This window comes from Schistocerca cancellata, unplaced genomic scaffold (assembly GCF_023864275.1).
Source record: "Schistocerca cancellata isolate TAMUIC-IGC-003103 unplaced genomic scaffold, iqSchCanc2.1 HiC_scaffold_425, whole genome shotgun sequence".
In the NCBI taxonomy this organism is placed as follows: Eukaryota; Metazoa; Arthropoda; class Insecta; order Orthoptera; family Acrididae; genus Schistocerca; species Schistocerca cancellata.
In genome coordinates this window covers 80019-100000 of record NW_026046442.1, presented here as the reverse complement: position 1 = coordinate 100000, position 19982 = coordinate 80019, and the positions used below count along the sequence as shown (strand labels likewise).

The window sequence follows — 19982 nt, the reverse complement described above, 5'->3', positions numbered from 1 at the left end:
TAGCACATTTACCAGGAACGTTAGCTGCATCACCTCCCTGGCAATTCCATGCCGTGCTCGAAGCGTCAGCCATTGCTTGGTGACAGTGTGCTTCGATGAGAAGTGGACAGATGATGCATCTCTCTCGCCGTCAGTTATAGGCGGGAATCATACTTAATGTAGTTTTCTGCAAGCGTCAGACATCTGTGTCTGGTCTTCTCCCTTCATGCATCCACCAAGTCCACTCCTGGCAGTCTCCAGTAAAAGCCCCCTGTGCTGAAGCGAAAATTGCCGCCGTTTCTATAGATACAGAGTGCCATTGCTTACTGGGAACAGTTAAGGAACCATAGTACAATATCTTGTTGTGAAACTGTCTACTTTTCTCACTTGTGGCCGAGAAAACTGAAACCCTCTCACCTTGGGCTGGAAGAATTAAAGATCATGACTGGGATTACATACATTGACTCGTGAAGTAATACAAAATTATTTCACTCTTCACTGTATTTGTTTCTGTACAAAATGTGCGTTCTATTGCTATATTTCTATCTGTAGGTAGAAATTGGGTATTGAAAGAAAATTCCCGTGAACAGGGGCGTGAAGATATGGTTCCGCTTTTACAGCATTTACACATAGCAGCGTCATGGATCTACGAGAATTTTGCTTGTATGTGTAAGGTTAACATATTTAAGCATAGAACTGAAGTCACAACAATTTTCACCTTTTGAAGACGCTTGTGGTTACCCATATGTCAATTCCCATCTCGTGATTGGCACACATTTTTAAAAATTGCCCGTCCCTTGTGGGGATCGAACCCACGACCTTTGGATTAGAAGTCCAACGCGCTATCCTCTGCGCCAAAGGGACGCTGTGCAAGTGACGGTCTCAGATGTAAGAGATTCTGCAAGACATGACCCGTGCTACATGTCTCGCGTTACTTTTCTGATAGGCTTACTTTCATATTTCTCTGAAGCAATTACATCAAAGACTCATTATTTATGTAACAGACACGATACATCGCTCCGAATCGCTCTGTTTACCATGGCTCTACTGATTGAAACACCTGCGTATTGACAGAGTTGCTCTGTACAATCGTAGTAACACAGTCCTGCTATTAGATTCGCTCACGTGCGCTGCTTACAGATAAATGGGAATTGCGCTCTTTAGAACAGCATCCACTCACAAAGTGGTAAACGACACACTGGGAACACTGTACGATTAGTCACATTTTTTGACTTTGGTTGACTGCTGTGTCACAGCCGGTCCCCATCATATGTATACACTGCAACGGACGTGTGTGCCCTGTTAGCACATTTACCAGGAACGTTAGCTGCATCACCTCCCTGGCAATTCCATGCCGTGCTCGAAGCGTCAGCCATTGCTTGGTGACAGTGTGCTTCGATGAGAAGTGGACAGATGATGCATCTCTCTCGCCGTCAGTTATAGGCGGGAATCATACTTAATGTAGTTTTCTGCAAGCGTCAGCGGAGCGTCAGACATCTGTGTCTGGTCTTCTCCCTTCATGCATCCACCAAGTCCACTCCTGGCAGTCTCCAGTAAAAGCCCCCTGTGCTGAAGCGAAAATTGCCGCCGTTTCTATAGATACAGAGTGCCATTGCTTACTGGGAACAGTTAAGGAACCATAGTACAATATCTTGTTGTGAAACTGTCTACTTTTCTCACTTGTGGCCGAGAAAACTGAAACCCTCTCACCTTGGGCTGGAAGAATTAAAGATCATGACTGGGATTACATACATTGACTCGTGAAGTAATACAAAATTATTTCACTCTTCACTGTATTTGTTTCTGTACAAAATGTGCGTTCTATTGCTATATTTCTATCTGTAGGTAAAAATTGGGTATTGAAAGAAAATTCCCGTGAACAGGGGCGTGAAGATATGGTTCCGCTTTTACAGCATTTACACATAGCAGCGTCATGGATCTACGAGAATTTTGCTTGTATGTGTAAGGTTAACATATTTAAGCATAGAACTGAAGTCACAACAATTTTCACCTTTTGAAGACGCTTGTGGTTACCCATATGTCAATTCCCATCTCGTGATTGGCACACATTTTTAAAAATTGCCCGTCCCTTGTGGGGATCGAACCCACGACCTTTGGATTAGAAGTCCAACGCGCTATCCTCTGCGCCAAAGGGACGCTGTGCAAGTGACGGTCTCAGATGTAAGAGATTCTGCAAGACATGACCCGTGCTACATGTCTCGCGTTACTTTTCTGATAGGCTTACTTTCATATTTCTCTGAAGCAATTACATCAAAGACTCATTATTTATGTAACAGACACGATACATCGCTCCGAATCGCTCTGTTTACCATGGCTCTACTGATTGAAACACCTGCGTATTGACAGAGTTGCTCTGTACAATCGTAGTAACACAGTCCTGCTATTAGATTCGCTCACGTGCGCTGCTTACAGATAAATGGGAATTGCGCTCTTTAGAACAGCATCCACTCACAAAGTGGTAAACGACACACTGGGAACACTGTACGATTAGTCACATTTTTTGACTTTGGTTGACTGCTGTGTCACCGCCGGTCCCCATCATATGTATACACTCCAACGGACGTGTGTGCCCTGTTAGCACATTTACCAGGAACGTTAGCTGCATCACCTCCCTGGCAATTCCATGCCGTGCTCGAAGCGTCAGCCATTGCTTGGTGACAGTGTGCTTCGATGAGAAGTGGACAGATGATGCATCTCTCTCGCCGTCAGTTATAGGCGGGAATCATACTTAATGTAGTTTTCTGCAAGCGTCAGACATCTGTGTCTGGTCTTCTCCCTTCATGCATCCACCAAGTCCACTCCTGGCAGTCTCCAGTAAAAGCCCCCTGTGCTGAAGCGAAAATTGCCGCCGTTTCTATAGATACAGAGTGCCATTGCTTACTGGGAACAGTTAAGGAACCATAGTACAATATCTTGTTGTGAAACTGTCTACTTTTCTCACTTGTGGCCGAGAAAACTGAAACCCTCTCACCTTGGGCTGGAAGAATTAAAGATCATGACTGGGATTACATACATTGACTCGTGAAGTAATACAAAATTATTTCACTCTTCACTGTATTTGTTTCTGTACAAAATGTGCGTTCTATTGCTATATTTCTATCTGTAGGTAAAAATTGGGTATTGAAAGAAAATTCCCGTGAACAGGGGCGTGAAGATATGGTTCCGCTTTTACAGCATTTACACATAGCAGCGTCATGGATCTACGAGAATTTTGCTTGTATGTGTAAGGTTAACATATTTAAGCATAGAACTGAAGTCACAACAATTTTCACCTTTTGAAGACGCTTGTGGTTACCCATATGTCAATTCCCACCTCGTGATTGGCACACATTTTTAAAAATTGCCCGTCCCTTGTGGGGATCGAACCCACGACCTTTGGATTACAAGTCCAACGCGCTATCCTCTGCGCCAAAGGGACGCTGTGCAAGTGACGGTCTCAGATGTAAGAGATTCTGCAAGACATGACCCGTGCTACATGTCTCGCGTTACTTTTCTGATAGGCTTACTTTCATATTTCTCTGAAGCAATTACATCAAAGACTCATTATTTATGTAACAGACACGATACATCGCTCCGAATCGCTCTGTTTACCATGGCTCTACTGATTGAAACACCTGCATATTGACAGAGTTGCTCTGTACAATCGTAGTAACACAGTCCTGCTATTAGATTCGCTCACGTGCGCTGCTTACAGATAAATGGGAATTGCGCTCTTTAGAACAGCATCCACTCACAAAGTGGTAAACGACACACTGGGAACACTGTACGATTAGTCACATTTTTTGACTTTGGTTGACTGCTGTGTCACAGCCGGTCCCCATCATATGTATACACTGCAACGGACGTGTGTGCCCTGTTAGCACATTTACCAGGAACGTTAGCTGCATCACCTCCCTGGCAATTCCATGCCGTGCTCGAAGCGTCAGCCATTGCTTGGTGACAGTGTGCTTCGATGAGAAGTGGACAGATGATGCATCTCTCTCGCCGTCAGTTATAGGCGGGAATCATACTTAATGTAGTTTTCTGCAAGCGTCAGCGGAGCGTCAGACATCTGTGTCTGGTCTTCTCCCTTCATGCATCCACCAAGTCCACTCCTGGCAGTCTCCAGTAAAAGCCCCCTGTGCTGAAGCGAAAATTGCCGCCGTTTCTATAGATACAGAGTGCCATTGCTTACTGGGAACAGTTAAGGAACCATAGTACAATATCTTGTTGTGAAACTGTCTACTTTTCTCACTTGTGGCCGAGAAAACTGAAACCCTCTCACCTTGGGCTGGAAGAATTAAAGATCATGACTGGGATTACATACATTGACTCGTGAAGTAATACAAAATTATTTCACTCTTCACTGTATTTGTTTCTGTACAAAATGTGCGTTCTATTGCTATATTTCTATCTGTAGGTAAAAATTGGGTATTGAAAGAAAATTCCCGTGAACAGGGGCGTGAAGATATGGTTCCGCTTTTACAGCATTTACACATAGCAGCGTCATGGATCTACGAGAATTTTGCTTGTATGTGTAAGGTTAACATATTTAAGCATAGAACTGAAGTCACAACAATTTTCACCTTTTGAAGACGCTTGTGGTTACCCATATGTCAATTCCCATCTCGTGATTGGCACACATTTTTAAAAATTGCCCGTCCCTTGTGGGGATCGAACCCACGACCTTTGGATTAGAAGTCCAACGCGCTATCCTCTGCGCCAAAGGGACGCTGTGCAAGTGACGGTCTCAGATGTAAGAGATTCTGCAAGACATGACCCGTGCTACATGTCTCGCGTTACTTTTCTGATAGGCTTACTTTCATATTTCTCTGAAGCAATTACATCAAAGACTCATTATTTATGTAACAGACACGATACATCGCTCCGAATCGCTCTGTTTACCATGGCTCTACTGATTGAAACACCTGCGTATTGACAGAGTTGCTCTGTACAATCGTAGTAACACAGTCCTGCTATTAGATTCGCTCACATGCGCTGCTTACAGATAAATGGGAATTGCGCTCTTTAGAACAGCATCCACTCACAAAGTGGTAAACGACACACTGGGAACACTGTACGATTAGTCACATTTTTTGACTTTGGTTGACTGCTGTGTCACAGCCGGTCCCCATCATATGTATACACTGCAACGGACGTGTGTGCCCTGTTAGCACATTTACCAGGAACGTTAGCTGCATCACCTCCCTGGTAATTCCATGCCGTGCTCGAAGCGTCAGCCATTGCTTGGTGACAGTGTGCTTCGATGAGAAGTGGACAGATGATGCATCTCTCTCGCCGTCAGTTATAGGCGGGAATCATACTTAATGTAGTTTTCTGCAAGCGTCAGCGGAGCGTCAGACATCTGTGTCTGGTCTTCTCCCTTCATGCATCCACCAAGTCCACTCCTGGCAGTCTCCAGTAAAAGCCCCCTGTGCTGAAGCGAAAATTGCCGCCGTTTCTATAGATACAGAGTGCCATTGCTTACTGGGAACAGTTAAGGAACCATAGTACAATATCTTGTTGTGAAACTGTCTACTTTTCTCACTTGTGGCCGAGAAAACTGAAACCCTCTCACCTTGGGCTGGAAGAATTAAAGATCATGACTGGGATACATACATTGACTCGTGAAGTAATACAAAATTATTTCACTCTTCACTGTATTTGTTTCTGTACAAAATGTGCGTTCTATTGCTATATTTCTATCTGTAGGTAAAAATTGGGTATTGAAAGAAAATTCCCGTGAACAGGGGCGTGAAGATATGGTTCCGCTTTTACAGCATTTACACATAGCAGCGTCATGGATCTACGAGAATTTTGCTTGTATGTGTAAGGTTAACATATTTAAGCATAGAACTGAAGTCACAACAATTTTCACCTTTTGAAGACGCTTGTGGTTACACATATGTCAATTCCCATCTCGTGATTGGCACACATTTTTAAAAATTGCCCGTCCCTTGTGGGGATCGAACCCACGACCTTTGGATTACAAGTCCAACGCGCTATCCTCTGCGCCAAAGGGACGCTGTGCAAGTGACGGTCTCAGATGTAAGAGATTCTGCAAGACATGACCCGTGCTACATGTCTCGCGTTACTTTTCTGATAGGCTTACTTTCATATTTCTCTGAAGCAATTACATCAAAGACTCATTATTTATGTAACAGACACGATACATCGCTCCGAATCGCTCTGTTTACCATGGCTCTACTGATTGAAACACCTGCGTATTGACAGAGTTGCTCTGTACAATCGTAGTAACACAGTCCTGCTATTAGATTCGCTCACGTGCGCTGCTTACAGATAAATGGGAATTGCGCTCTTTAGAACAGCATCCACTCACAAAGTGGTAAACGACACACTGGGAACACTGTACGATTAGTCACATTTTTTGACTTTGGTTGACTGCTGTGTCACAGCCGGTCCCCATCATATGTATACACTGCAACGGACGTGTGTGCCCTGTTAGCACATTTACCAGGAACGTTAGCTGCATCACCTCCCTGGCAATTCCATGCCGTGCTCGAAGCGTCAGCCATTGCTTGGTGACAGTGTGCTTCGATGAGAAGTGGACAGATGATGCATCTCTCTCGCCGTCAGTTATAGGCGGGAATCATACTTAATGTAGTTTTCTGCAAGCGTCAGCGGAGCGTCAGACATCTGTGTCTGGTCTTCTCCCTTCATGCATCCACCAAGTCCACTCCTGGCAGTCTCCAGTAAAAGCCCCCTGTGCTGAAGCGAAAATTGCCGCCGTTTCTATAGATACAGAGTGCCATTGCTTACTGGGAACAGTTAAGGAACCATAGTACAATATCTTGTTGTGAAACTGTCTACTTTTCTCACTTGTGGCCGAGAAAACTGAAACCCTCTCACCTTGGGCTGGAAGAATTAAAGATCATGACTGGGATTACATACATTGACTCGTGAAGTAATACAAAATTATTTCACTCTTCACTGTATTTGTTTCTGTACAAAATGTGCGTTCTATTGCTATATTTCTATCTGTAGGTAAAAATTGGGTATTGAAAGAAAATTCCCGTGAACAGGGGCGTGAAGATATGGTTCCGCTTTTACAGCATTTACACATAGCAGCGTCATGGATCTACGAGAATTTTGCTTGTATGTGTAAGGTTAACATATTTAAGCATAGAACTGAAGTCACAACAATTTTCACCTTTTGAAGACGCTTGTGGTTACCCATATGTCAATTCCCATCTCGTGATTGGCACACATTTTTAAAAATTGCCCGTCCCTTGTGGGGATCGAACCCACGACCTTTGGATTAGAAGTCCAACGCGCTATCCTCTGCGCCAAAGGGACGCTGTGCAAGTGACGGTCTCAGATGTAAGAGATTCTGCAAGACATGACCCGTGCTACATGTCTCGCGTTACTTTTCTGATAGGCTTACTTTCATATTTCTCTGAAGCAATTACATCAAAGACTCATTATTTATGTAACAGACACGATACATCGCTCCGAATCGCTCTGTTTACCATGGCTCTACTGATTGAAACACCTGCGTATTGACAGAGTTGCTCTGTACAATCGTAGTAACACAGTCCTGCTATTAGATTCGCTCACGTGCGCTGCTTACAGATAAATGGGAATTGCGCTCTTTAGAACAGCATCCACTCACAAAGTGGTAAACGACACACTGGGAACACTGTACGATTAGTCACATTTTTTGACTTTGGTTGACTGCTGTGTCACAGCCGGTCCCCATCATATGTATACACTGCAACGGACGTGTGTGCCCTGTTAGCACATTTACCAGGAACGTTAGCTGCATCACCTCCCTGGCAATTCCATGCCGTGCTCGAAGCGTCAGCCATTGCTTGGTGACAGTGTGCTTCGATGAGAAGTGGACAGATGATGCATCTCTCTCGCCGTCAGTTATAGGCGGGAATCATACTTAATGTAGTTTTCTGCAAGCGTCAGCGGAGCGTCAGACATCTGTGTCTGGTCTTCTCCCTTCATGCATCCACCAAGTCCACTCCTGGCAGTCTCCAGTAAAAGCCCCCTGTGCTGAAGCGAAAATTGCCGCCGTTTCTATAGATACAGAGTGCCATTGCTTACTGGGAACAGTTAAGGAACCATAGTACAATATCTTGTTGTGAAACTGTCTACTTTTCTCACTTGTGGCCGAGAAAACTGAAACCCTCTCACCTTGGGCTGGAAGAATTAAAGATCATGACTGGGATTACATACATTGACTCGTGAAGTAATACAAAATTATTTCACTCTTCACTGTATTTGTTTCTGTACAAAATGTGCGTTCTATTGCTATATTTCTATCTGTAGGTAAAAATTGGGTATTGAAAGAAAATTCCCGTGAACAGGGGCGTGAAGATATGGTTCCGCTTTTACAGCATTTACACATAGCAGCGTCATGGATCTACGAGAATTTTGCTTGTATGTGTAAGGTTAACATATTTAAGCATAGAACTGAAGTCACAACAATTTTCACCTTTTGAAGACGCTTGTGGTTACCCATATGTCAATTCCCATCTCGTGATTGGCACACATTTTTAAAAATTGCCCGTCCCTTGTGGGGATCGAACCCACGACCTTTGGATTAGAAGTCCAACGCGCTATCCTCTGCGCCAAAGGGACGCTGTGCAAGTGACGGTCTCAGATGTAAGAGATTCTGCAAGACATGACCCGTGCTACATGTCTCGCGTTACTTTTCTGATAGGCTTACTTTCATATTTCTCTGAAGCAATTACATCAAAGACTCATTATTTATGTAACAGACACGATACATCGCTCCGAATCGCTCTGTTTACCATGGCTCTACTGATTGAAACACCTGCGTATTGACAGAGTTGCTCTGTACAATCGTAGTAACACAGTCCTGCTATTAGATTCGCTCACGTGCGCTGCTTACAGATAAATGGGAATTGCGCTCTTTAGAACAGCATCCACTCACAAAGTGGTAAACGACACACTGGGAACACTGTACGATTAGTCACATTTTTTGACTTTGGTTGACTGCTGTGTCACCGCCGGTCCCCATCATATGTATACACTCCAACGGACGTGTGTGCCCTGTTAGCACATTTACCAGGAACGTTAGCTGCATCACCTCCCTGGCAATTCCATGCCGTGCTCGAAGCGTCAGCCATTGCTTGGTGACAGTGTGCTTCGATGAGAAGTGGACAGATGATGCATCTCTCTCGCCGTCAGTTATAGGCGGGAATCATACTTAATGTAGTTTTCTGCAAGCGTCAGACATCTGTGTCTGGTCTTCTCCCTTCATGCATCCACCAAGTCCACTCCTGGCAGTCTCCAGTAAAAGCCCCCTGTGCTGAAGCGAAAATTGCCGCCGTTTCTATAGATACAGAGTGCCATTGCTTACTGGGAACAGTTAAGGAACCATAGTACAATATCTTGTTGTGAAACTGTCTACTTTTCTCACTTGTGGCCGAGAAAACTGAAACCCTCTCACCTTGGGCTGGAAGAATTAAAGATCATGACTGGGATTACATACATTGACTCGTGAAGTAATACAAAATTATTTCACTCTTCACTGTATTTGTTTCTGTACAAAATGTGCGTTCTATTGCTATATTTCTATCTGTAGGTAAAAATTGGGTATTGAAAGAAAATTCCCGTGAACAGGGGCGTGAAGATATGGTTCCGCTTTTACAGCATTTACACATAGCAGCGTCATGGATCTACGAGAATTTTGCTTGTATGTGTAAGGTTAACATATTTAAGCATAGAACTGAAGTCACAACAATTTTCACCTTTTGAAGACGCTTGTGGTTACCCATATGTCAATTCCCACCTCGTGATTGGCACACATTTTTAAAAATTGCCCGTCCCTTGTGGGGATCGAACCCACGACCTTTGGATTACAAGTCCAACGCGCTATCCTCTGCGCCAAAGGGACGCTGTGCAAGTGACGGTCTCAGATGTAAGAGATTCTGCAAGACATGACCCGTGCTACATGTCTCGCGTTACTTTTCTGATAGGCTTACTTTCATATTTCTCTGAAGCAATTACATCAAAGACTCATTATTTATGTAACAGACACGATACATCGCTCCGAATCGCTCTGTTTACCATGGCTCTACTGATTGAAACACCTGCATATTGACAGAGTTGCTCTGTACAATCGTAGTAACACAGTCCTGCTATTAGATTCGCTCACGTGCGCTGCTTACAGATAAATGGGAATTGCGCTCTTTAGAACAGCATCCACTCACAAAGTGGTAAACGACACACTGGGAACACTGTACGATTAGTCACATTTTTTGACTTTGGTTGACTGCTGTGTCACAGCCGGTCCCCATCATATGTATACACTGCAACGGACGTGTGTGCCCTGTTAGCACATTTACCAGGAACGTTAGCTGCATCACCTCCCTGGCAATTCCATGCCGTGCTCGAAGCGTCAGCCATTGCTTGGTGACAGTGTGCTTCGATGAGAAGTGGACAGATGATGCATCTCTCTCGCCGTCAGTTATAGGCGGGAATCATACTTAATGTAGTTTTCTGCAAGCGTCAGCGGAGCGTCAGACATCTGTGTCTGGTCTTCTCCCTTCATGCATCCACCAAGTCCACTCCTGGCAGTCTCCAGTAAAAGCCCCCTGTGCTGAAGCGAAAATTGCCGCCGTTTCTATAGATACAGAGTGCCATTGCTTACTGGGAACAGTTAAGGAACCATAGTACAATATCTTGTTGTGAAACTGTCTACTTTTCTCACTTGTGGCCGAGAAAACTGAAACCCTCTCACCTTGGGCTGGAAGAATTAAAGATCATGACTGGGATTACATACATTGACTCGTGAAGTAATACAAAATTATTTCACTCTTCACTGTATTTGTTTCTGTACAAAATGTGCGTTCTATTGCTATATTTCTATCTGTAGGTAAAAATTGGGTATTGAAAGAAAATTCCCGTGAACAGGGGCGTGAAGATATGGTTCCGCTTTTACAGCATTTACACATAGCAGCGTCATGGATCTACGAGAATTTTGCTTGTATGTGTAAGGTTAACATATTTAAGCATAGAACTGAAGTCACAACAATTTTCACCTTTTGAAGACGCTTGTGGTTACCCATATGTCAATTCCCATCTCGTGATTGGCACACATTTTTAAAAATTGCCCGTCCCTTGTGGGGATCGAACCCACGACCTTTGGATTAGAAGTCCAACGCGCTATCCTCTGCGCCAAAGGGACGCTGTGCAAGTGACGGTCTCAGATGTAAGAGATTCTGCAAGACATGACCCGTGCTACATGTCTCGCGTTACTTTTCTGATAGGCTTACTTTCATATTTCTCTGAAGCAATTACATCAAAGACTCATTATTTATGTAACAGACACGATACATCGCTCCGAATCGCTCTGTTTACCATGGCTCTACTGATTGAAACACCTGCGTATTGACAGAGTTGCTCTGTACAATCGTAGTAACACAGTCCTGCTATTAGATTCGCTCACATGCGCTGCTTACAGATAAATGGGAATTGCGCTCTTTAGAACAGCATCCACTCACAAAGTGGTAAACGACACACTGGGAACACTGTACGATTAGTCACATTTTTTGACTTTGGTTGACTGCTGTGTCACAGCCGGTCCCCATCATATGTATACACTGCAACGGACGTGTGTGCCCTGTTAGCACATTTACCAGGAATGTTAGCTGCATCACCTCCCTGGTAATTCCATGCCGTGCTCGAAGCGTCAGCCATTGCTTGGTGACAGTGTGCTTCGATGAGAAGTGGACAGATGATGCATCTCTCTCGCCGTCAGTTATAGGCGGGAATCATACTTAATGTAGTTTTCTGCAAGCGTCAGCGGAGCGTCAGACATCTGTGTCTGGTCTTCTCCCTTCATGCATCCACCAAGTCCACTCCTGGCAGTCTCCAGTAAAAGCCCCCTGTGCTGAAGCGAAAATTGCCGCCGTTTCTATAGATACAGAGTGCCATTGCTTACTGGGAACAGTTAAGGAACCATAGTACAATATCTTGTTGTGAAACTGTCTACTTTTCTCACTTGTGGCCGAGAAAACTGAAACCCTCTCACCTTGGGCTGGAAGAATTAAAGATCATGACTGGGATTACATACATTGACTCGTGAAGTAATACAAAATTATTTCACTCTTCACTGTATTTGTTTCTGTACAAAATGTGCGTTCTATTGCTATATTTCTATCTGTAGGTAAAAATTGGGTATTGAAAGAAAATTCCCGTGAACAGGGGCGTGAAGATATGGTTCCGCTTTTACAGCATTTACACATAGCAGCGTCATGGATCTACGAGAATTTTGCTTGTATGTGTAAGGTTAACATATTTAAGCATAGAACTGAAGTCACAACAATTTTCACCTTTTGAAGACGCTTGTGGTTACCCATATGTCAATTCCCATCTCGTGATTGGCACACATTTTTAAAAATTGCCCGTCCCTTGTGGGGATCGAAGTCCAACGCGCTATCCTCTGCGCCAAAGGGACGCTGTGCAAGTGACGGTCTCAGATGTAAGAGATTCTGCAAGACATGACCCGTGCTACATGTCTCGCGTTACTTTTCTGATAGGCTTACTTTCATATTTCTCTGAAGCAATTACATCAAAGACTCATTATTTATGTAACAGACACGATACATCGCTCCGAATCGCTCTGTTTACCATGGCTCTACTGATTGAAACACCTGCGTATTGACAGAGTTGCTCTGTACAATCGTAGTAACACAGTCCTGCTATTAGATTCGCTCACGTGCGCTGCTTACAGATAAATGGGAATTGCGCTCTTTAGAACAGCATCCACTCACAAAGTGGTAAACGACACACTGGGAACACTGTACGATTAGTCACATTTTTTGACTTTGGTTGACTGCTGTGTCACAGCCGGTCCCCATCATATGTATACACTCCAACGGACGTGTGTGCCCTGTTAGCACATTTACCAGGAACGTTAGCTGCATCACCTCCCTGGCAATTCCATGCCGTGCTCGAAGCGTCAGCCATTGCTTGGTGACAGTGTGCTTCGATGAGAAGTGGACAGATGATGCATCTCTCTCGCCGTCAGTTATAGGCGGGAATCATACTTAATGTAGTTTTCTGCAAGCGTCAGCGGAGCGTCAGACATCTGTGTCTGGTCTTCTCCCTTCATGCATCCACCAAGTCCACTCCTGGCAGTCTCCAGTAAAAGCCCCCTGTGCTGAAGCGAAAATTGCCGCCGTTTCTATAGATACAGAGTGCCATTGCTTACTGGGAACAGTTAAGGAACCATAGTACAATATCTTGTTGTGAAACTGTCTACTTTTCTCACTTGTGGCCGAGAAAACTGAAACCCTCTCACCTTGGGCTGGAAGAATTAAAGATCATGACTGGGATTACATACATTGACTCGTGAAGTAATACAAAATTATTTCACTCTTCACTGTATTTGTTTCTGTACAAAATGTGCGTTCTATTGCTATATTTCTATCTGTAGGTAAAAATTGGGTATTGAAAGAAAATTCCCGTGAACAGGGGCGTGAAGATATGGTTCCGCTTTTACAGCATTTACACATAGCAGCGTCATGGATCTACGAGAATTTTGCTTGTATGTGTAAGGTTAACATATTTAAGCATAGAACTGAAGTCACAACAATTTTCACCTTTTGAAGACGCTTGTGGTTACCCATATGTCAATTCCCATCTCGTGATTGGCACACATTTTTAAAAATTGCCCGTCCCTTGTGGGGATCGAACCCACGACCTTTGGATTAGAAGTCCAACGCGCTATCCTCTGCGCCAAAGGGACGCTGTGCAAGTGACGGTCTCAGATGTAAGAGATTCTGCAAGACATGACCCGTGCTACATGTCTCGCGTTACTTTTCTGATAGGCTTACTTTCATATTTCTCTGAAGCAATTACATCAAAGACTCATTATTTATGTAACAGACACGATACATCGCTCCGAATCGCTCTGTTTACCATGGCTCTACTGATTGAAACACCTGCGTATTGACAGAGTTGCTCTGTACAATCGTAGTAACACAGTCCTGCTATTAGATTCGCTCACGTGCGCTGCTTACAGATAAATGGGAATTGCGCTCTTTAGAACAGCATCCACTCACAAAGTGGTAAACGACACACTGGGAACACTGTACGATTAGTCACATTTTTTGACTTTGGTTGACTGCTGTGTCACAGCCGGTCCCCATCATATGTATACACTCCAACGGACGTGTGTGCCCTGTTAGCACATTTACCAGGAACGTTAGCTGCATCACCTCCCTGGCAATTCCATGCCGTGCTCGAAGCGTCAGCCATTGCTTGGTGACAGTGTGCTTCGATGAGAAGTGGACAGATGATGCATCTCTCTCGCCGTCAGTTATAGGCGGGAATCATACTTAATGTAGTTTTCTGCAAGCGTCAGCGGAGCGTCAGACATCTGTGTCTGGTCTTCTCCCTTCATGCATCCACCAAGTCCACTCCTGGCAGTCTCCAGTAAAAGCCCCCTGTGCTGAAGCGAAAATTGCCGCCGTTTCTATAGATACAGAGTGCCATTGCTTACTGGGAACAGTTAAGGAACCATAGTACAATATCTTGTTGTGAAACTGTCTACTTTTCTCACTTGTGGCCGAGAAAACTGAAACCCTCTCACCTTGGGCTGGAAGAATTAAAGATCATGACTGGGATTACATACATTGACTCGTGAAGTAATACAAAATTATTTCACTCTTCACTGTATTTGTTTCTGTACAAAATGTGCGTTCTATTGCTATATTTCTATCTGTAGGTAAAAATTGGGTATTGAAAGAAAATTCCCGTGAACAGGGGCGTGAAGATATGGTTCCGCTTTTACAGCATTTACACATAGCAGCGTCATGGATCTACGAGAATTTTGCTTGTATGTGTAAGGTTAACATATTTAAGCATAGAACTGAAGTCACAACAATTTTCACCTTTTGAAGACGCTTGTGGTTACCCATATGTCAATTCCCATCTCGTGATTGGCACACATTTTTAAAAATTGCCCGTCTCTTGTGGGGATCGAACCCACGACCTTTGGATTAGAAGTCCAACGCGCTATCCTCTGCGCCAAAGGGACGCTGTGCAAGTGACGGTCTCAGATGTAAGAGATTCTGCAAGACATGACCCGTGCTACATGTCTCGCGTTACTTTTCTGATAGGCTTACTTTCATATTTCTCTGAAGCAATTACATCAAAGACTCATTATTTATGTAACAGACACGATACATCGCTCCGAATCGCTCTGTTTACCATGGCTCTACTGATTGAAACACCTGCGTATTGACAGAGTTGCTCTGTACAATCGTAGTAACACAGTCCTGCTATTAGATTCGCTCACGTGCGCTGCTTACAGATAAATGGGAATTGCGCTCTTTAGAACAGCATCCACTCACAAAGTGGTAAACGACACACTGGGAACACTGTACGATTAGTCACATTTTTTGACTTTGGTTGACTGCTGTGTCACAGCCGGTCCCCATCATATGTATACACTCCAACGGACGTGTGTGCCCTGTTAGCACATTTACCAGGAACGTTAGCTGCATCACCTCCCTGGCAATTCCATGCCGTGCTCGAAGCGTCAGCCATTGCTTGGTGACAGTGTGCTTCGATGAGAAGTGGACAGATGATGCATCTCTCTCGCCGTCAGTTATAGGCGGGAATCATACTTAATGTAGTTTTCTGCAAGCGTCAGCGGAGCGTCAGACATCTGTGTCTGGTCTTCTCCCTTCATGCATCCACCAAGTCCACTCCTGGCAGTCTCCAGTAAAAGCCCCCTGTGCTGAAGCGAAAATTGCCGCCGTTTCTATAGATACAGAGTGCCATTGCTTACTGGGAACAGTTAAGGAACCATAGTACAATATCTTGTTGTGAAACTGTCTACTTTTCTCACTTGTGGCCGAGAAAACTGAAACCCTCTCACCTTGGGCTGGAAGAATTAAAGATCATGACTGGGATTACATACATTGACTCGTGAAGTAATACAAAATTATTTCACTCTTCACTGTATTTGTTTCTGTACAAAATGTGCGTTCTATTGCTATATTTCTATCTGTAGGTAAAAATTGGGTATTGAAAGAAAATTCCCGTGAACAGGGGCGTGAAGATATGGTTCCGCTTTTACAGCATTTACACATAGCAGCGTCATGGATCTACGAGAATTTTGCTTGTATGTGTAAGGTTAACATATTTAAGCATAGAACTGAAGTCACAACAATTTTCACCTTTTGAAGACGCTTGTGGTTACCCATATGTCAATTCCCATCTCGTGATTGGCACACATTTTTAAAAATTGCCCGTCTCTTGTGGGGATCGAACCCACGACCTTTGGATTAGAAGTCCAACGCGCTATCCTCTGCGCCAAAGGGACGCTGTGCAAGTGACGGTCTCAGATGTAAGAGATTCTGCAAGACATGACCCGTGCTACATGTCTCGCGTTACTTTTCTGATAGGCTTACTTTCATATTTCTCTGAAGCAATTACATCAAAGACTCATTATTTATGTAACAGACACGATACATCGCTCCGAATCGCTCTGTTTACCATGGCTCTACTGATTGAAACACCTGCGTATTGACAGAGTTGCTCTGTACAATCGTAGTAACACAGTCCTGCTATTAGATTCGCTCACGTGCGCTGCTTACAGATAAATGGGAATTGCGCTCTTTAGAACAGCATCCACTCACAAAGTGGTAAACGACACACTGGGAACACTGTACGATTAGTCACATTTTTTGACTTTGGTTGACTGCTGTGTCACAGCCGGTCCCCATCATATGTATACACTCCAACGGACGTGTGTGCCCTGTTAGCACATTTACCAGGAACGTTAGCTGCATCACCTCCCTGGCAATTCCATGCCGTGCTCGAAGCGTCAGCCATTGCTTGTTGACAGTGTGCTTCGATGAGAAGTGGACAGATGATGCATCTCTCTCGCCGTCAGTTATAGGCGGGAATCATACTTAATGTAGTTTTCTGCAAGCGTCAGCGGAGCGTCAGACATCTGTGTCTGGTCTTCTCCCTTCATGCATCCACCAAGTCCACTCCTGGCAGTCTCCAGTAAAAGCCCCCTGTGCTGAAGCGAAAATTGCCGCCGTTTCTATAGATACAGAGTGCCATTGCTTACTGGGAACAGTTAAGGAACCATAGTACAATATCTTGTTGTGAAACTGTCTACTTTTCTCACTTGTGGCCGAGAAAACTGAAACCCTCTCACCTTGGGCTGGAAGAATTAAAGATCATGACTGGGATTACATACATTGACTCGTGAAGTAATACAAAATTATTTCACTCTTCACTGTATTTGTTTCTGTACAAAATGTGCGTTCTATTGCTATATTTCTATCTGTAGGTAAAAATTGGGTATTGAAAGAAAATTCCCGTGAACAGGGGCGTGAAGATATGGTTCCGCTTTTACAGCATTTACACATAGCAGCGTCATGGATCTACGAGAATTTTGCTTGTATGTGTAAGGTTAACATATTTAAGCATAGAACTGACGTCACAACAATTTTCACCTTTTGAAGACGCTTGTGGTTACCCATATGTCAATTCCCATCTCGTGATTGGCACACATTTTTAAAAATTGCCCGTCTCTTGTGGGGATCGAACCCACGACCTTTGGATTAGAAGTCCAACGCGCTATCCTCTGCGCCAAAGGGACGCTGTGCAAGTGACGGTCTCAGATGTAAGAGATTCTGCAAGACATGACCCGTGCTACATGTCTCGCGTTACTTTTCTGATAGGCTTACTTTCATATTTCTCTGAAGCAATTACATCAAAGACTCATTATTTATGTAACAGACACGATACATCGCTCCGAATCGCTCTGTTTACCATGGCTCTACTGATTGAAACACCTGCGTATTGACAGAGTTGCTCTGTACAATCGTAGTAACACAGTCCTGCTATTAGATTCGCTCACGTGCGCTGCTTACAGATAAATGGGAATTGCGCTCTTTAGAACAGCATCCACTCACAAAGTGGTAAACGACACACTGGGAACACTGTACGATTAGTCACATTTTTTGACTTTGGTTGACTGCTGTGTCACAGCCGGTCCCCATCATATGTATACACTCCAACGGACGTGTGTGCCCTGTTAGCACATTTACCAGGAACGTTAGCTGCATCACCTCCCTGGCAATTCCATGCCGTGCTCGAAGCGTCAGCCATTGCTTGGTGACAGTGTGCTTCGATGAGAAGTGGACAGATGATGCATCTCTCTCGCCGTCAGTTATAGGCGGGAATCATACTTAATGTAGTTTTCTGCAAGCGTCAGCGGAGCGTCAGACATCTGTGTCTGGTCTTCTCCCTTCATGCATCCACCAAGTCCACTCCTGGCAGTCTCCAGTAAAAGCCCCCTGTGCTGAAGCGAAAATTGCCGCCGTTTCTATAGATACAGAGTGCCATTGCTTACTGGGAACAGTTAAGGAACCATAGTACAATATCTTGTTGTGAAACTGTCTACTTTTCTCACTTGTGGCCGAGAAAACTGAAACCCTCTCACCTTGGGCTGGAAGAATTAAAGATCATGACTGGGATTACATACATTGACTCGTGAAGTAATACAAAATTATTTCACTCTTCACTGTATTTGTTTCTGTACAAAATGTGCGTTCTATTGCTATATTTCTATCTGTAGGTAAAAATTGGGTATTGAAAGAAAATTCCCGTGAACAGGGGCGTGAAGATATGGTTCCGCTTTTACAGCATTTACACATAGCAGCGTCATGGATCTACGAGAATTTTGCTTGTATGTGTAAGGTTAACATATTTAAGCATAGAACTGAAGTCACAACAATTTTCACCTTTTGAAGACGCTTGTGGTTACCCATATGTCAATTCCCATCTCGTGATTGGCACACATTTTTAAAAATTGCCCGTCTCTTGTGGGGATCGAACCCACGACCTTTGGATTAGAAGTCCAACGCGCTATCCTCTGCGCCAAAGGGACGCTGTGCAAGTGACGGTCTCAGATGTAAGAGATTCTGCAAGACATGACCCGTGCTACATGTCTCGCGTTACTTTTCTGATAGGCTTACTTTCATATTTCTCTGAAGCAATTACATCAAAGACTCATTATTTATGTAACAGACACGATACATCGCTCCGAATCGCTCTGTTTACCATGGCTCTACTGATTGAAACACCTGCGTATTGACAGAGTTGCTCTGTACAATCGTAGTAACACAGTCCTGCTATTAGATTCGCTCACGTGCGCTGCTTACAGATAAATGGGAATTGCGCTCTTTAGAACAGCATCCACTCACAAAGTGGTAAACGACACACTGGGAACACTGTACGATTAGTCACATTTTTTGACTTTGGTTGACTGCTGTGTCACAGCCGGTCCCCATCATATGTATACACTCCAACGGACGTGTGTGCCCTGTTAGCACATTTACCAGGAACGTTAGCTGCATCACCTCCCTGGCAATTCCATGCCGTGCTCGAAGCGTCAGCCATTGCTTGGTGACAGTGTGCTTCGATGAGAAGTGGACAGATGATGCATCTCTCTCGCCGTCAGTTATAGGCGGGAATCATACTTAATGTAGTTTTCTGCAAGCGTCAGCGGAGCGTCAGACATCTGTGTCTGGTCTTCTCCCTTCATGCATCCACCAAGTCCACTCCTGGCAGTCTCCAGTAAAAGCCCCCTGTGCTGAAGCGAAAATTGCCGCCGTTTCTATAGATACAGAGTGCCATTGCTTACTGGGAACAGTTAAGGAACCATAGTACAATATCTTGTTGTGAAACTGTCTACTTTTCTCACTTGTGGCCGAGAAAACTGAAACCCTCTCACCTTGGGCTGGAAGAATTAAAGATCATGACTGGGATTACATACATTGACTCGTGAAGTAATACAAAATTATTTCACTCTTCACTGTATTTGTTTCTGTACAAAATGTGCGTTCTATTGCTATATTTCTATCTGTAGGTAAAAATTGGGTATTGAAAGAAAATTCCCGTGAACAGGGGCGTGAAGATATGGTTCCGCTTTTACAGCATTTACACATAGCAGCGTCATGGATCTACGA

The 19982-nt window shown here is 44.1% G+C and overlaps 14 non-coding genes across 14 annotated transcripts; all 14 read right to left on the bottom strand.

Annotated features, from left to right (window-relative positions):
- Window positions 1-770: 770 nt before the first annotated feature.
- Window positions 771-843, bottom strand: Trnar-ucu (transfer RNA arginine (anticodon UCU)). Its single transcript has one exon. It is a non-coding gene; the product is annotated as a tRNA-Arg (tRNA).
- Window positions 844-2063: 1220 nt separating this feature from the next.
- On the bottom strand, window positions 2064-2136 carry Trnar-ucu (transfer RNA arginine (anticodon UCU)). The gene has a single exon. It is a non-coding gene; the product is annotated as a tRNA-Arg (tRNA).
- Window positions 2137-3345: 1209 nt separating this feature from the next.
- Window positions 3346-3418, bottom strand: Trnat-ugu (transfer RNA threonine (anticodon UGU)). Its single transcript has one exon. It is a non-coding gene; the product is annotated as a tRNA-Thr (tRNA).
- Window positions 3419-4638: 1220 nt separating this feature from the next.
- On the bottom strand, window positions 4639-4711 carry Trnar-ucu (transfer RNA arginine (anticodon UCU)). Its single transcript has one exon. It is a non-coding gene; the product is annotated as a tRNA-Arg (tRNA).
- Window positions 4712-5930: 1219 nt separating this feature from the next.
- Window positions 5931-6003, bottom strand: Trnat-ugu (transfer RNA threonine (anticodon UGU)). The gene has a single exon. It is a non-coding gene; the product is annotated as a tRNA-Thr (tRNA).
- A 1220-nt stretch (window positions 6004-7223) lies between these two features.
- Trnar-ucu (transfer RNA arginine (anticodon UCU)) lies at window positions 7224-7296 on the bottom strand. The gene has a single exon. It is a non-coding gene; the product is annotated as a tRNA-Arg (tRNA).
- A 1220-nt stretch (window positions 7297-8516) lies between these two features.
- Trnar-ucu (transfer RNA arginine (anticodon UCU)) lies at window positions 8517-8589 on the bottom strand. The gene has a single exon. It is a non-coding gene; the product is annotated as a tRNA-Arg (tRNA).
- A 1209-nt stretch (window positions 8590-9798) lies between these two features.
- Window positions 9799-9871, bottom strand: Trnat-ugu (transfer RNA threonine (anticodon UGU)). The gene has a single exon. It is a non-coding gene; the product is annotated as a tRNA-Thr (tRNA).
- Window positions 9872-11091: 1220 nt separating this feature from the next.
- On the bottom strand, window positions 11092-11164 carry Trnar-ucu (transfer RNA arginine (anticodon UCU)). Its single transcript has one exon. It is a non-coding gene; the product is annotated as a tRNA-Arg (tRNA).
- A 2492-nt stretch (window positions 11165-13656) lies between these two features.
- On the bottom strand, window positions 13657-13729 carry Trnar-ucu (transfer RNA arginine (anticodon UCU)). The gene has a single exon. It is a non-coding gene; the product is annotated as a tRNA-Arg (tRNA).
- Window positions 13730-14949: 1220 nt separating this feature from the next.
- Window positions 14950-15022, bottom strand: Trnar-ucu (transfer RNA arginine (anticodon UCU)). The gene has a single exon. It is a non-coding gene; the product is annotated as a tRNA-Arg (tRNA).
- Window positions 15023-16242: 1220 nt separating this feature from the next.
- Window positions 16243-16315, bottom strand: Trnar-ucu (transfer RNA arginine (anticodon UCU)). The gene has a single exon. It is a non-coding gene; the product is annotated as a tRNA-Arg (tRNA).
- A 1220-nt stretch (window positions 16316-17535) lies between these two features.
- Trnar-ucu (transfer RNA arginine (anticodon UCU)) lies at window positions 17536-17608 on the bottom strand. Its single transcript has one exon. It is a non-coding gene; the product is annotated as a tRNA-Arg (tRNA).
- Window positions 17609-18828: 1220 nt separating this feature from the next.
- On the bottom strand, window positions 18829-18901 carry Trnar-ucu (transfer RNA arginine (anticodon UCU)). The gene has a single exon. It is a non-coding gene; the product is annotated as a tRNA-Arg (tRNA).
- Window positions 18902-19982: the final 1081 nt, after the last annotated feature.